At 58.1% G+C, this 16,186-nt stretch overlaps 1 long non-coding RNA gene across 1 annotated transcript in view; it reads left to right on the top strand.

The window, feature by feature from the left end:
• Positions 1-16,186, top strand: part of LOC109245571 (uncharacterized) — a 125,477-nt gene that overhangs the window by 48,328 nt on the left and 60,963 nt on the right. Inside the window, exon 2 of the long non-coding RNA XR_002070957.2 lies at positions 13,337-14,289. This is a non-coding gene — a long non-coding RNA (uncharacterized LOC109245571). The remainder of the gene's footprint in view (positions 1-13,336; positions 14,290-16,186) is intronic.

Genomic DNA, 16,186 nt, shown 5'->3' with positions numbered 1-16,186 from the left:
AAAAGGCTTTTGAGTACTGGGGAGTGGTCACACTCACCGTGACAGATACACCTTCTCCAGAAATTCTAATTTTTGCTTAAACGTTTGAATTTTATCTGGAAGTGACAGGCTCAGTGCTCCTTCTCAAGAAAAATGTCTGAGGACGCTGGTTTGAATGACAATAGTTTGTCTGGCGATCATGCTCTCAGCAGAGCGTTCCATGAGAAAAGTGGATGGCTCAGCTCACACGTGCTTTTCCTGGAGATCCCCGGACGCTGGGTGTGGTTTTCGTGCCCTTTTCTAGTGCCCATTTCACCCAACTGAGTATGAGGAAGGCGTTTACTCGAGGGTGGAGATTTGGTGACATTAACAATCTTACAGGCCCATCGAGGACATTCCTGAACGAAGCGTTTACTGTAACCACGCGATGGTGATATACACGGTGCCCAGTAAATGCGCTTTGGTGCCACTGTCTCGATCTGTGCTAAGGCCCAGAAGTTTTGCCCACACTTGATTCTGAACGGTCATGCCAATATCAACACTGAAAAAGGCGAGTAACATGTTCGTGTTATGAAATGGTGTGGCCTCAGAGATCCCGAAGGGGTCCTCATAATCCCCGGGGTCCAAAGACCTCAGTGTGTAACTGCAGAATGGGGTTAGAAGTTCCAGAAGGGGTTTACGTCTGTTTTCTTTGGCTCCTTGCTTTGTGAAGAATGGGGGAAAGGAAGGAAGGATGGACTAAAAAAGAACGGAATCTTATAAGACAGTAGAGTGACCTCAAACTTAAGGCCCAGACCAGCCCAAGACCTCAGAAACCCTTCTGTCTGGGGGCAATGTGGGAGAGGGTCGCTGTGGCCTCAGAGCAGGCTCTGATCTCTGCAGACGTCTGACGCCTGCAGAAGCAGCCAGGGCCTCGGGTTACTTTTCCCTCAAACTTCATTCCTTTGACGTGGGATCTTAAGGGGATTTCAAAACTGTACAGAATACGTAATATCCTCACCTTGAATTTAGATGTCAACACTGCTGTGATTTGACTGTCAACTCCTATATCAGTCACGGTCTTACCAGGAAAGCAGCATCCTTGATAGGTAACCCGAGAGGGTGTCGGGGGCGGGTGCGTTTACAGAGTGAACGTAGGGTTTTGGGGAACCGGCAAAGGACTGGGGAGAGCAGGGAGCCATCGCCAGCTGGGCTGGAGAGGGCGAGGAGAGAGCTGGGAGAGCTACAGCCAGGCACGGTGGGAGCAGAAGAGAAGCGCCCCAGCCTCCCTCTGCTCCCTGCTCAGTCTGCTGCTGGCGTGACCGCTGGCCAAACCCAAATGGGAAACGGGAAGCAGGAGGCGGGAACCCCTATCGTGGAGTCCACACAGGGGCACAGAGTGTCGTGAGGAATGGATCTGGAAGGATGACCGGACGACCCACATAGCTTCCAAAGTAGCTCACACCGCCATCTTAGTCTTCAAAAAAGGACTCCTGGTGACCAGCCTCCCGCCTCTCAGCTTGAATATGGTGGTGGGGTCCGCAGCCCTCTCTCTGCTAGCCATCTCCCCCAACCCTTCCACCCCGGCCAGGCCCTCCCTCTCGCCCCCTACGGACATCCAGGTTGCAGTCGCGTTGGCCTCTCCTTATTGTAGCGTGACTCACCATTATTAGTCCCTTGTTACGCGCCAGACACGAGGTCAGCTAACTGCCCTGTAGAGGGGCTCCTCCTCTCCTCCCCTGCTGTGCTCAGGGAAATCAGGAATCGGAGGGGAAAGCGGGCACACGAGCAAGAGCAGTGAATGGCTGTGCCAACAGAAGCAACACGGCGTGGCCAAGGGCCATTTGCCAACGGCTTGTCCGGCATGGCGGAGGCTGAAGGACACCACGCTGAGTCCACGGAGCCCCAGATCCAAGTTCCACCCTCGGGCAGCCGTGGGCAACTCACTATGGGTCTCAGTTTCCTTGTCTGTCAAACTGGGAACTCGTCCAGGTAATGCTCAGACTTCTTCCGCCAATGCCCCGGGCCCGGTGGGGGTTGCGGACACCGTGGCCTTTGCCTTCTCGATTTGCACACGCCCCCGCGACCACATCCGTGCTGTCAGATTTTGTGAACAAACAATTCACTTCTCATTGGCCCCGTGCACTTGTTGGGATCAGCAGATGTAAAATTCTGACATCGCACTTAGAAAACTTCCTCCATCTGGCTTTCTGCAACCCGCAGGGAATCATTTGCCAAACACGTGTTGTACAAAGTACGGGCCCACTTCATGTGCTTGTGCAGCTGATGAAATCCACCTTGTCCCTGATCACGTGGATTCGGCCCCGGGGGTGGGGGCCTTCTGGCTGGGAAGAGAGGCGAGGCCGCGCTGAGTGAAGGGAGCCCTCGGCTCCCGGGGCCCACGTGGGCAGCGCCCGTGCGGGCGGGGAAGGCGGCCGACACACAAGGCCACGCTTTCCTAAAAATAGAGACGAGGAACATTTGGTGTTCATAGGACACACAACAGAGTCAGGGGCATCATGGAAGATCATTCATTTCTAACGTCAGGCCAAGTGGTGGTGTCGGGTGGGGGTGGACATTTACAAGTGTGTCCGCCGCTCGCTTTCTGGATAACACTCGGGAGAATTAGGGACAGCCAACACTAGCATGGCTCACGGGTTCCGGAAGGCTTTCGAGGGAGCAGGGTAGTGACAGATGTAAGCACGGCTGCAAAACCGCTGTGTGCCAGGGTTGAGATGCTGGCTTCCTCAGAAACACAACTTAAAAAAACCGAAAAACAAAAAGAAGGACTAATTTTCTAAAGTTGTGGTGAAATGCACACGACGTAAAATTTGCCGCTCTCACCGCGTTTCAGCGTGTGGCTGTGTGGAATCAGGTACATCCATTCCGGGCGACATCACCTAGAACCTGTCCGGAACCTTCCCACTCTCCCCACCCGTCACACCCGGACTGCCCACCGTCCCCCTCCGCGCACCCACCAGCGCCTCCCTGTCTCCCTGCATCTGACCCCTCCAGGTGCCTCACGTCAAGGGAATCATGGTGTTGGCCTTTCTGCGACTGTCCTCAGGGTTAACCCGTGTTGTGGGGCATGCGGGCGCTTCCTTCTTTCTCAAGGCCCAATCGTATTGGGCCATGTGGACGGACCTCAGTTTGTGTATCCAGCCTCTGCCGGCGGGCCCTCGAGCCGCCCCCATGGATGGCTGGGGGACGGTTGGTAGTCTACTAAGCCGCTGGGCCGGTGTCCCCAATTTAAGGGGAGAGATGAAGGCAAACCTTTTGAAGCCAAAACATACTAAGTTTCAAATGCTTGACTGGCCTGCCCTGAGTCTGGGCAGAGCCTCACTTACTCATCTGCGAAATGGGACCTGTCGTGAGGACCACTGGCATCCACACCCTCCTGGCACCTGAGAGAACCCCGACTTTTTCAACTTTCTACCCCTTTCCCAGGGGACCTGCTGCGGGGTGGGGGGACGCTGAGAGCACCCACAGATGGGGGGCGGAGTCCCAGTAGTAAGGTGGCCAGGCAAGCTCCTCCCCCTGCCAGTGATTGGTTCAGGGACCCAGGCTTCAGCCAATCGGGTCCTGGGTCCCCTGACAACTGTTGCTAGGATTGGGGTGGGCTCTGGCAGAGAGGCTCAGTCTGGCAGAGGAAGGACTGATTGCCCCTGGGAGGGGGGAGGGTCCCCTCTGCCTGGGAAGGCTGCTTGTTCCAGGTGCTCTGGCAGCCGTCCTGCCACCACCAGGGGGGCCTGCACGAGGACAGAGCCCAAGCCCAGAGGAAGGCGGACAGACCCAGCTGGAGCCCTGGTTACACGCCTACCCAGCATCCAGCATGTGTGTGCACACACCCACACACACTCACAGACACATAGACACACGCATACTCAGTATCAATGGACTTTGAATCAGAATGACAGATCCCTTTAAATAACAATGATCTTACCTGACATTTAACAGGCGATGAAATCAAGCCCCAGAGAACTGAATGTACTTGCCACAGGTTGAGGAGAGCTGTACGAGGTCAAGACCACCACTCAAATGCCCTGACTCAGCCGTCCCGTGTATGATGCTGTGCTCACGTGTAGGGGTGCACACGCGCACATGCACACACACGCACACACGCACGCACACACACACACGCTCAATGAGGCTCAGAAGCAAAGTTTCACAGTAACAGCACACCTCGGTGGTAATTCACCGTTCTGTATCAAGATGGCTCATTGGCTTGTCTTTCGAGTATTGCTAGAAACTGGGGATTTGTCACAGAAAGAGAAGCGTGTACAAAACACTTTCTGTTGTCACTATTACTCCTGATTCTCAAATAAGATCTCATTAGAAGTGGACCCAGGGCCTCCTGGGTGGCTCAGTGGGTTGAGCGTCCGAGTTCAGCTCAGGCTGTGGTCTCACGGTTCGTGAGTTTGAGTCCCGCATCTGGCTCTGTGCTGACAGCTCAGAACCTAGAGCCTGCTTGGGAATTTTGTGTCTTCCTCTCTCTCCGCCCCTCCCCTGCTCACACTCTGTCTCTCTCTCAAAAAAAAAAAGAAAAAAAGTGGACCCAAACTGAGAAATCATGCCGGGCAGGGGCAGAGAAGATGGGTAGGTGGGTTGGCCAAGATGGAGCTTCTCCCACTGTCAGCAGAGTGAGCTTTTTTAGGGCCACGCGGGAAATCTGAACGGCGTCTGCAGAATCGTGTCCCCGCCGGCTCCTGATTGTGACCGTTACTGTGGTTACGTAGGAGAACCCCTTGTTTAGGAAACGTGCGTGGCAGTGCTTAGTGGTAAAGGTAGATCTTGTCTGCCAACTTTCTCTGCATGTGTCTTGGGGGGGGGGGGTGTCCAGCAAGTAAGGTGAAGGTTCACGTGCAGGGAATCTGAGGAAACGTGTCTTGAGAGCTCTGGTGCTCCTCTTCTGTGAGTCTGACACCATCCCACAAAAAGAAAGAGGGTATGTGCTCTCAAGGGACACTGCGGAGAACAGAGGACAAACTGAGGAAGGGGGATGAGGTGGGAAGGCAGGGCAGCGCTGGTCAGGGAAGCAGCCGTTCCCACTTAAATCACAGCCCTTGAGCCTGGGAGAGGCCACACCGCGGAGCATCCCCACCACGCTGTCAACAACAGAGGCTCCCCAGACCCGCCTCGAGTGTCACGGCTTAAATTGCCAAAGGTGCCCCTCCTGCCATATCAACATCCAGAGTGGCTGTAGGCCAGGAATAGCTGAAATGCTTTGTACATGTTGACAGACTGGAGAACATGTAAGAGTGAATGTGTGTCATGACGTGACACACGCAGACACGTGGGGTACGTGGGGGGGGACGGCGGTGTGGGGCCTATGCCTCGGAGGACGGTGGGCTCCTGGAGTTGATTTTTCACTCGGGATTTCACGTGTTACACACAGAGGTCACGAGTGAAATGTTTCTCGGGCGAAGCCGCCCCACCCGCACATTTCCCATGACACGCCCGATGGGCCACAACTTTAGCCAAGGGCCTGTGAGCTACGCCGACGTCTCGAAGGCCACCTGGGGGTAACCAGCAGCACAGCCCGCTGCCACTGAGCCTGTCCGCCGGGCGGGGTGCCGCGCTGAGCGCTGTTCTCTCCCCGCACAGAGGGACCCCCGGGGCACGGGGGCGTCCCAGCCCCCCAGCTTACTGCTGGACGCACAGCAGAGCCAGGATGGAAGCACCCTTGCCTCCAGAGGCTGCCACCGCCCCGCGACGTGCTGTCACCGCGCTCAGCACACCGTTAGTTCACGTCTGCAGCGCGCTTGGCACCGAGTGGGGTCCGATTAGACGCAACTCCAGGTCTCCTTGTTCCCCCTTCCCGAAGCCCGCGGAAAGCGCCTTGGCATCTGGACCTTCCGGTCCCGCCACTCGCGAAGCCGTCTTCGCCGCACTGAGCCTCCGCAAGTCAGAACGAGGCTTCTCTCAGCTTCCCCCCGTTTGCCCAGAGCCAAAGAAGCACGACCTCAGGGGTGGACCGTTGCCTTTGCCAACACGTCCGCTCAAGATACCTGGGCGGCTGGTGCGCCTGACTCGGGCGCGGCGCTTTGAGACGAGAGGGCGACTTAAATCTGCCCGTTGACCAGGTTGCAGAGCGATTGGCAACATTCACACGGTTACCATTTCTGTGTACCTCCCTTTTGGAGTAACTTTCAGAGGTTCGAAACATAGCAGGACCAGTTCGGGTGTGCCTGAGAGCCGAGGGGGACACGGCTTTTCCACCCCATGGACTCCAGCCCTCCCTGTCCCCCCTGCTGAGCACAGGGCCTAACTCCCATCCCCTCCTGGAATGTTCTGTCCCCCTGCCCTTGTCTCTGGCCACACGGGCCCATCCTCCCAGGCCCAAGCCTCCCTCACGTGTGCGGACAGGGCTGTCCGTGGTGACCACGGTGCCCGGTGAGTAGGCACCGTACGATTTCCCCACCTCCCGACGTCCACGCTGAGCCACTTGCTGGCCACGGTGCCCTGCGGGTACACACGGATCACGTGGAAGACAGGCCCGGTGTTTGCTTCCGCATCAGCCGTGGATTTCGTATTTCTGCCAAAAATTAAAAGTGGGCCACATCATACAGACATCTGGCAGCTGTGACTCACCTCACTTGCCAGCCCCGACAGACGCAGAGGGGATTCGGGCGACCCCGCGCTTCGAGAACTGCACGGCTGGCCAGGGGCCCGCAGGGAGGGAGCGGCAGTCGAGCAGCCAGGCCCGCCTGGAGGCAGGAGAGGCAGGCAGCGGCCGTGACACCGTGTTCCTGCGCGGCAAGGGGGCGATCCTGCCTCTAAACTCCCGTTCTGACCTCCTGCCCCCACCCCAGGTGCCCGAACCCGGGGCGACTCAAAGCACTGCGGCTCCGAGGGTGACCTGCCTCCGGGTCGCCTGGGCGTCTGGCTGCGGGCCCGGGGTCAGTGAGGCTCTGCGTTTGCGACCGGCTCGCCGGCGATGTCTGAGGACCACGTGCTGGGTGGCAGGATTTTACAGTAAACGAACAGAGAATTTCAGTGAGAGGCCAGCACGTTCTAATGATAAAAGTGATCTATCCGCCCCCTCGACTCTCTAAAAGCTGGGGGCCGGGGAGGGCCTGTCACTGGCCTCCTCCCTCCAGGACTCAGTTCACGCCGTGCTCTGGCCCACCTGCGGCCCCGCTCTCGGGAACTGGGTGCCTCCGTTCGGTCCTCCAGGCCACCTTCTGTCTTTTGCTTCCTCCTGTCTCCCCAGGAGTGGATCCATGGACTGTGTCAGGGCCCCCATCGCTCTGGCCTCTGGCTGAAGTTGGCCGGTGGGGACACCAGTGGGACATCAGAGAGAGGGAGACTCAGGGTGTGTCTGTCTTCTGGAGACACCTGTGATGTATAGGAGGCAGAGTGCACCTGGGAGAGCAGGCGTGTCTCTTATTTTTTGAGAGAGAGAGTGAGCGAGCACGAGTGGAGGAGGGGCAGAGAGAGGGAGACACAGAATCAGAAGCAGGCTCCAGGCTCTGAGCTGTCAGCACAGAGCCCGACGCGGGGCTCGAACCCACGAACCGCGAGATCATGACCTGAGCCGAAGTCAGATGCTCAACCGGCTGAGCCCCCCAGATGCCCCTGTACTTATTTTTATTAGACTGGTAAGCTCTAGCTCAGATGCGTCCTTCACAAAGCCCTCTGGGATTACTTGAACCTTCCATTCACGTCCACTGCCTTTAAACTCAACACATAACTTAGCCCCTTATTACAAGCCATCTTGTCTCTTCCTGAGGGTCTGTCTGGGGTCCACACGACAGGAAACCTCAGTTCCCTCTCGGCGTCTGGACACCTCCATCTCCCACCGTGCCTGGCACCCCTGGGACCTCTCTGTGCCCACAGGCAGACTTTCCCTCTGGTGGGGCAGGCCACACAATGCACCTGCAGCTCACGATGCAGCAAAACAAAGTGAGAATGATCTCCCCCTTTGTGCGTGTTCTCTCAGTAATTACTGAGTATTTGGGGGAAATGCCTAAAAATAACATACAGTATTTTAAAAACTCAACTTTTGAAAACAGCTGTACTGAGACATGATTTACGTACATACAACCTGCCCGCTCAACATGTACGGTTGAGTGGTTTTCAGGGTCCTCGCGGAGTGGGGCAGCCATCAGCACAGCTGACTTTAGAACGTTTCTGTCACCTCAGAAGGAAGCCACTGCCCCTGCTAGCGGCCATCCTGGCCTCGCTTTCTGCTCCTGGCTACAGATTTATGACACGAGGCAGGAAGGGACATCGCCAGTGTGATCCCCTAGGACACGTTTCTGTTCACATTGCCCGTGATTCTGGTTACGGTGCTCGCCGGCCGTGTCTCAGGAGAACCGAGTTTGGATGTCGTGGAATCGCGCACCTGGCTTTTTACCTGCCTCCTTGCACACCTGGGCTCAGGAGCCTCGTCCTTCCACTAGGGGGCCAGCGGCTCCACCTGGGCCATCCCAGGCTCTCCCCACCTCACCCCTTTACGCGGTAAGAGCCGGTTCCTGCCCCTCTGGAATGAACCTGGGCTCTGCCCCCTCGTGTGGCGATCCTGCTGGGAAAGGGGGCTTTGGTGGCACCCCAGGCAATGCTGCCACTCAGCATGTTTTCATGGTGTGCCCGGCACCACACTGAGAGCATGAGAGCGTTACAGGTGCATCTTTTTGTAAAAATGTTTTTAACGTTTATTTTTGAGAGAGAAAGAGAGACAGTGAGCCGTCAGCACAGAGCCCGACGCGGGGCTCGAACCCACGAACCGTGAGATCGTGACCTGAGCTGAAGTCGGACGCCTCACCGACTGAGCCCCCCAGGTGCCCCCGCCCCAGACAGCCTTCGGACATGGGCCTTACTGTTTTGCCCAGCCGGCTGACGAGAAGCTTAGAGGAGGTGATGTAACAACTCACCCAGAGGATCTTTCCTGACTGCAGGACCCATGAAAGGGTCTGTTGGTGGCAGAGGCCAGGCGGGGCTGGGTGGTCTCCCGCGGCCTCCAGGCTGCAGAATCTGAGAACTCTGACTGCCACAAAGCCAGAATCATACGATGTCCCCCACGTGACAACATCGGGGACCAAACCCGTGGGGAGATGTGCATTTGGGGGAACCTATCTTTGATATAAATCTGAAACGTGTGACAAGGCGTGCCGTGAGACGAGAGCTCTAGCCCTCGGGAAGCGTGTCCCCGAGCAGCCCTGATGAATGTGACCCCAGTGATGGCCAAGTCCTCAGGGTCTCATGTTCCAACCTGACGGTGCCCTCCTGGGGATCCGGCCTGTCCCCTGGGTTACTGTCCCTCCCCCCCCCGCCTGCCACTCGGGGCTCAGAAGCAGCCAGCAGTGCTCCCTCTCGGCCCAGACCCCTTTGCTGTGGAATTCACGTTATTGATTTGGAAGCCGTGATTCGTGGCAGCGTCCCAACAGCCCCTGTTTGCCGAGCGCACGTCAGCAGGCCGGGCTCCGGTGCAGCGCGAGGGGGTGGGGCGGGGAAGCCCGTCCTCACGTGAAGTGGGGGTGGCGATTCAAGCCTCACTGTCATGGCGGCGATTCAAGCAACAAGCTCTGCCGGGGCTGGGGTCGGGATCTACACCGCTCCTCGGGAGGAGGTGGCACCTGGGCCCAGGCCTGAAAGGCAGGAAGAAGGCAGCCACGCAGGGTTCTGGAGGGAGAGCATTCCAGCGCCTTAGAGCAGTGGGGACTAAGGCACTCAGGTGGGACAGTGTCCTGTGATCACCACCTCGTTCCCCGGGGCCAAGGAGTACCCCCCCGCCCCCCGGCTACTTCCCAGCCCGGGTGGGAGAATGGCTGGGGCACTCTCAGGCCCTGGGGCCAGCATCTCACCCTGAGGGACCGAGCAGTGGTTAGTCTGCACCTGGAGGTAATTCTCCCGGGGGTTGATTGGCAAGAGGGTAGTGGGGAGGCTGGGGTGGTGGGGGGGGAGCAAAACAAATCTCCCAAGCTCCTCCACACCTGCGCCTGCATGGGTGCCCTGGCGGGAGGGATGCAGGCCGGGGCTGAGAAGGGATGCCCGCGGCAGCCTCCCGGCTCACTGAATCCCGTTACGGGGGCACGGGAGCACCAGCACCCAAGGGACGTGCCTCCTGCTGGTCACGGAGAGCCTTCTTGCTTCCCTTGTAGATGTACTTTCTCACTTCTTGACAAAACACCTCCGTCTTGTGGGATTTCCAAAGTCAGCGAGCCACAGAGGGCTAACCTGGTGCGTGGTGAGCGTCTAAATCCTTCCCTCCCATCTTCCGGCTCCACGAGAAGGGAACAGAGCGGTTAGTGTCACGGAAGGTGCTTTTGTCCTTTGTTCTCTTAACCTTGATCTCCCGGAAGGCGGTGAGTCCACTCTGCCTCTGGCTCGTCTTGCCCAGCAGAAGGGTTTGGGGGCCGTGCCCCTGGCCATTTTCATCACTGCTGCCCCTTTCAGGGATTTCCTCACCCCATTGTCAACTGTGTGTTCAGGGCACTTTTCCTCCCATACCTTGCCTGCCAAGGTCCCAGGGAGAGCCAGGTGTCGTGAGGTGACAGCACGGGGCTGGCCCCATCATCAGCTGCTTCCGTGTGCGATCAATCTGTCAGCAGCAGCGAGGGACCGAGAGCTCTGCCGCTCTCCTCCATCGGCCTTTGATGGCTGCCCTTATCAGGCCGGAGGCCAGGGGGGCAGCCAGGGAGGGCGTCGTCCTCCTCTGTCCACCCCCAGACCGTGGAGAGCAGGAAACAGGAGTCCAGCACAGATATCAAAGGCCAGAAGTTCTCCACATCACAGAGAGAAGCAAGACCCACCTTGCCACTGAATGTGTCCCTAGGATGAGGCTGGGAGGCCTCCTGTTCAATGCAAGGGACCCGGTGGGGGTCTGCAGGCAGAAAGGAGATCACAGCCGACAGCGTGTTGCTCTGGAGCTGGGAGGTGCTCGTCCACTATTTCCATCTGAACCCTGCTCTCTCCGGCCCCTTGCTTAGCACCTGGAATAGCCCCTTCCCGCCCATCCTGAATGAATCACAACTCCGCCACTTGAAACCTCCTCTCCAGTTGGAAGCATTTCCAAGCATCATGTCCTCTCCTGACAGTGTTCCAAGGAGGGAGATAAAAAAGAGACCTCTATTTGAATGTGTCTCCCTTACGTAAGGGGTGGGGGGAACATAACCCAGAAGCAGTCTTCTTATGTCTTGTTGGTCATAATTGGGGCAAATGGCTGCCCTAAACATCCGAAGGATAGGTGGAGAGAGGAAGGAAATGGGGAGGGGAGAGGAATTGGTTGAGGGAAGGAGGGAAGGAGGGAAGGAGGGAGGGAGGAAAGGAGAGAGGAAGGAAGGAAAAGCTGGATGAGTAGACGGAAGGGAAGACAGGATGAGTGGATTGAATGATAGATGAGTAGATGGGAAAATGGGAGGATAAAAGGATGGAGGGATGGAAGGATGGAGGGAGGGAGGGATGGGTTGATGGAGGAAGGGATAGATGGATTTATTTTCCTTAATTGCGTTTCATATATGCTTCACTGTGAGTATATTGTGATTTTTATGGGAACTGAGACCGAGAATCTGGCAAATGGGAAACCTGGGGACCTACAGTTCTGGTCTTGACAAAACTGTCAGAAACACAGAAAAGTATGCGCGTACCTGCTGTACCTTCCCATTTCCTTGGGTGGCCCTCGGGTCCAACCAGTTTCCCTCCCAGAAATTGGGGGTGGCTGGTGGGAGAAAATGTGGACCTCCATGAAAAGGGGTCAGTAAGAAATATCAATTTTTATATTGCTTACGTAAAGTTTGCTTTTTACTTGGCCTCCAAAATTGTGTAAGTCAAGCACCCTACAAATGAAGCATCTCATTCAGCCGTGGGATGAGACACAGAATCAGAAGACAGAAAAGAGAAAGTACAGTATTAGAGTAAATAAGATATAGGAAACACAGGAGGCGTGGGTACCACCATTTGCCTAAACCTTTCCAGCCAGGATAGTTAGTCTGAACCCATTAATCCCTGAATATCAGCTCCTCGAAGATTGATTCATGCTTTTTCGTTCATTTAATAAGATGTTGTTGAGCACATACAAGATAGAAAATATGCTTGCAGGTGCCAGGGACACAGTCATGAGGAAGATGGACAGGGACCCTGTCTTCTAGAGGATTCCATCCATGTTTCGATCTAGACATGTCGACTGGCCGCTGCGATAACATGTGGCCTTTAGAGTGGAGAGAGCTCCGGTAACATCACCAGGAACAAGACATCACGTGCCCCCGATGAGATGCTCTGAGCAGGACCCGACATCCCTTCGGGGGTACTCTCGCCAGGAACGGGTTACCTCAGTCTCATCACGGGCAGACCTCAGACAGGCCCAAACGGAGTGACATTCTACGAAGCACACGACCAGCGCTCTTGAGCAATGCTGAGGTCCTGAAAGACAGGGTGGCCCAGCTCCCTGTGCTGTGGGCACAGCGCTCACATCGTGCTGCTAATGTCCCAGTGGCCAAGCCCAGGTTCAAGCGTGGAAAAACAGCCCACAGCCTCGGTGGGAGGAAAGAAATAGTGACTATCGGACACGCTGGGGACAGCAGGCAACAGGCACCGAGAGGGGCACAGAAGAGGGGACGGTGACCTCGACTGGAGGGACTAGGGAAGCTTTCAGAAGGGAGGCTACGCTTGAGCCTGACCTTGCGACATGAACCACAGTTCACCCGGGAAGGTCGAGTTCATGCGTATCATTCGGGCACCCGGTGCGGGGGAGCACAAGAAACCAGAGCGGGGACTGCCTGGTCACCAGGCTGCTGGGCTGTCAGATGGCAGGGGTGTGGCGGAGGGAGGGGACGAAAAATAGGAAGAGTAATGTAACGACAGGAAGGAAAGTAACACGAGAGGATGTGGGGGATGGCCGTGAGAACACCGAACTGTCCAGCTGGGTGGCCTCAGGCACGTTACTTAACCTCTCTGTGCCTCGAACTCTTTATCCGTGAGGTGGGGGCGGTGACCATCACCCCACACGGTCTTCACGTTTTGGATTAAAACCACTGGTGATTTGAAAAGCTGTTCCAGGAAGTCTTATCCATGATAAGCACTCAGTAAATTGTAGCGATTTATCGATCACTCACCACATGCCTGTTTTTGAAGGTGTTACGGGATTTGTGTTCACAACAGCTGCAAACAGATACTTTTATCCCATTGTAGGGACGGAAGGCTAAGGTTGACGAGGAAAATGCCTGCAGTCGCGGAACATTCTGTCGCAGTCTGTTGTCACCCTTGCCAAGAGGGAGCATTCAAAACACAGATCACCCCCAGGCCGCCTCCCTGGCCCACAGATGTGCTGGGGCGACACGGCCGTGTTTATGCCCGGGAAAGGCCGTGCTGGGGTTTTTCTGTAAAACTGTTGTTTTCTCGAATGAGGGGATATGTGACCTAACTTGACTATCTTTGGCAGGAGGCAGAACATTCCAGTAAGGGAGTGACCCAGAAGGCGACGTCTCCATCCAGCCAAGGCCTTCGCTCGCGCCTCGCACCGGAAGCGTGGCTGCAGACAGTCACGCGTTCAGAGAGGAGACCCCTCCGGTGGGCACGGCGCGGGACGCGGCTCGGGCTTCCTGGAGCAGGTGTGCAGAGCGGGCCTCTTCTTTCCCGGTTCCGGTCCCGGCCGGAATGCACTCGGGAGCACAGAGCAGCGGGAGCTCTCAGCGTTTATTTAAAGAAGCCGAAAGGTTAAAACCACCCAGTGGTCCTCAGAGCGGAAGGACGGGCCCTTTCAAGCAGCCTGGCCACGGGCGACCCGGGCCGTGTGGGTCTTCCGGTTCATCGGCACACACACTCGTGTCTCCCGACTCCAGGCTACACGGCAGCGTGCTGGGCAGTGAGGCGAAACCGGGAGCCAGCAGCCCTCGGGGCCGGCTCTGTGCTCACGTCCCTCACACCCTCCGCATACAGCTGGCGCCTCCCACCACCCACTGCAGGAGGCGGGCGTTGTCATTATCCCTCGCTTGCGGACGGGGAAACTGAGGCGTGGGGGACGGCGAGGCCTGGCAGCGTACGGGGCAGAGCTGGGGTTTGGAGCCAGGTTGTGCGGCCCCAGCGTCCAAGCTCGGGGCCGTCCGAGCTCACTTGCCTCCGCGAGACCTCGCTCCTCGGCTCTGCTCCAGACTGGCCTCCCCAGAGCCCTCTGCTCCTGCCGACAAGCAGGTTAGAAACGGACCCCGACCTCCGCCGTGGGAAGGGCCACCCCACACTCATCACACTCAGAGCCCTGAGGTCCGACGGGTGAGGGGCTTCGTCTGAGGCCCCCCCGGCCATGGCTCCCTGCGTCACTCCCGGCTGTGTCCCCAGAAAGCCCCCCGGAGCCACACGGAGGCATCGCCACACACGTGCGGAATCGGAATCACCAAGGTAAGGCCTGGCCTCTTTGGAGGCTCCTTATATTTGCATTTCTTTCCCTGATTCCGTGTGGCCATGTCCGTTGCTCCCCACACCAGCGGACCGGGTGGCTTATTTGGTTGGTGGCCCGGCCTCCGCTGGGCCGCGCTGGTGGAGGGACCGAGCTCTGCCTCAACGTGGGGACGACGGGGTGTCCAGGCTCAGAGGGGCCTTGCATCTGTGCCGGCAACTGGCGAGCCACGCCAGGGCCACGCGGGCCAGGGTTCACCAGCGGCGACGTGGATTCTGGACTCCGGGGCTCTCCGTGGCTGTCCGTCCCGGGGTGGGGGGGACGGGTGGTGACAGGGTTAATGCGGCATCCCCGGCTCCGGCCTGTGTAGCTCCAGCGGAGGGGACGGCAAGCAGCCACATCTGCGTTTTCTGTTGCCACGGACTGTGCTCTCAGGAACCCCGCCTCCCAGGACGGTCAGGTCACCCCTGTGCTGACACAGAATGTGTGGGCCGCCCCCTAAACGACTCTGGTGAAAGCGTCTTGGAGAAGGCGCCTTAGGAAGCTCATTAGACCTCCTCCGCTTGCATCCACCCATGTGCCTCCTCACGGCCGCCCCCCCCCCTCCGGTCCTCGCCGTGTCATGCATTTGGGGTGCCCGGATGCACAGGCTCGCCATACTTCCCAGCAGCTGCCGACAGGCCTCCCTGTCCTCCCCGATCTGTACCCCATGGGTCTCAGCCGGAGACACGACCCTGAGTTACGAAACCCCCGGTGTCTCCTTCAAACCAGGCTTCTCTCGGGCTCCGGAAAAGACCCGGACACTTTGGAGCGATTGGAGGCCCTTGGTGACTGCTCGGGCTCACTTCCCGTCCGCCCCTCACGCCCTGTGCAACTGCCACCAGAGGGGAGTCCGCCCCTCCCGCACCCACTCCACGTCCCCTCCAGCCTCAGCTGGTCCCCCTTGCTTAAACCCCCACCCCAGACCCAGCAAGTATGCCCCGTGGCCTTTCCCGGCCCCCTTTCTTACCCTCAGCTCTGGGCTCCAGCATCAGCCCGCTGGGAACCCCCTCCTCCACCCCCAGCCTGGGTCCCGAATGCCACATGCGCCCCCCTGCGCTGTGGCGGCCTCGTCCCCAGGGCCATGGCTCCACGAGGCAGGAATGTGCTTTCCCCCAACACCCCAGCAGCCGGGGCTCACGCATCCGGGCACCCCAAATGGTCCTGCCTCAGCGAGTGAAGGCCACAGGTGCGAAGGCTTCTCCCCGTAAAGCAGGGCTGCTCTCTGCGGGGGAAGGTGCACCCCTGATGGGCTGTTCAAGTTTGTTTCCAGAGCTGCGTTTTTGAAACGACAAAGACACCACCGAATGGTAGGATTCCTGGTTTCCTTTGCCGTGTGCTGAGTTTGCTCGGACGGGGCACTCTGGGGACGTGGGGTCATCCTTCTCCACATTTGGGGTAAGAGTGCCCCAGGTGTGGGGGATTTCCGGTCTCCGGCTCCATTCGGCCTCGGGGCACGTGAGTCAGTTTCCCCACACTGCGCGCCGGGCTTCCTCCTTCCCTGTGTTCCCGGCCCTGCTGTTCCCGCCGCTGTGGGGACGAGGGCGTCCCTTCCGCTCAGGGCTATCTCGGCTCTCCTGGGGTTGATCTGGGAGACGGGCGCCATCCCTGTCAAACCCCCAATCCTCCCGCCCGGGTGAGCTCCCGCCTGTGCCCTTCTCGCGCGCCGAGGGTGGAACGTAAGCCGTAATCCCCGGCTCCAGGGGCATCGTTGGTGCTCCGCCATCCCGGCCCGGTCCCCGTATCACACCTTTGAAGCGTCACTAGGTCTCTGCCAGCTTTCACTTGACACTTCAGTCACACCTCTCCTTATTGCCACCGGCGGTCTCTGCGTCGACACGTTGGCCGCCCGAGGCCTCT

This window comes from Panthera pardus, unplaced genomic scaffold (genome assembly GCF_024362965.1).
Source record: "Panthera pardus isolate Hobbes unplaced genomic scaffold, ASM2436296v1 HiC_scaffold_19, whole genome shotgun sequence".
Lineage (NCBI taxonomy): Eukaryota > Metazoa > Chordata > Mammalia > Carnivora > Felidae > Panthera > Panthera pardus.
The sequence above is the reverse complement of the archived record's forward strand: the minus strand, read 5'-3'. Positions and strand labels throughout refer to the sequence as shown.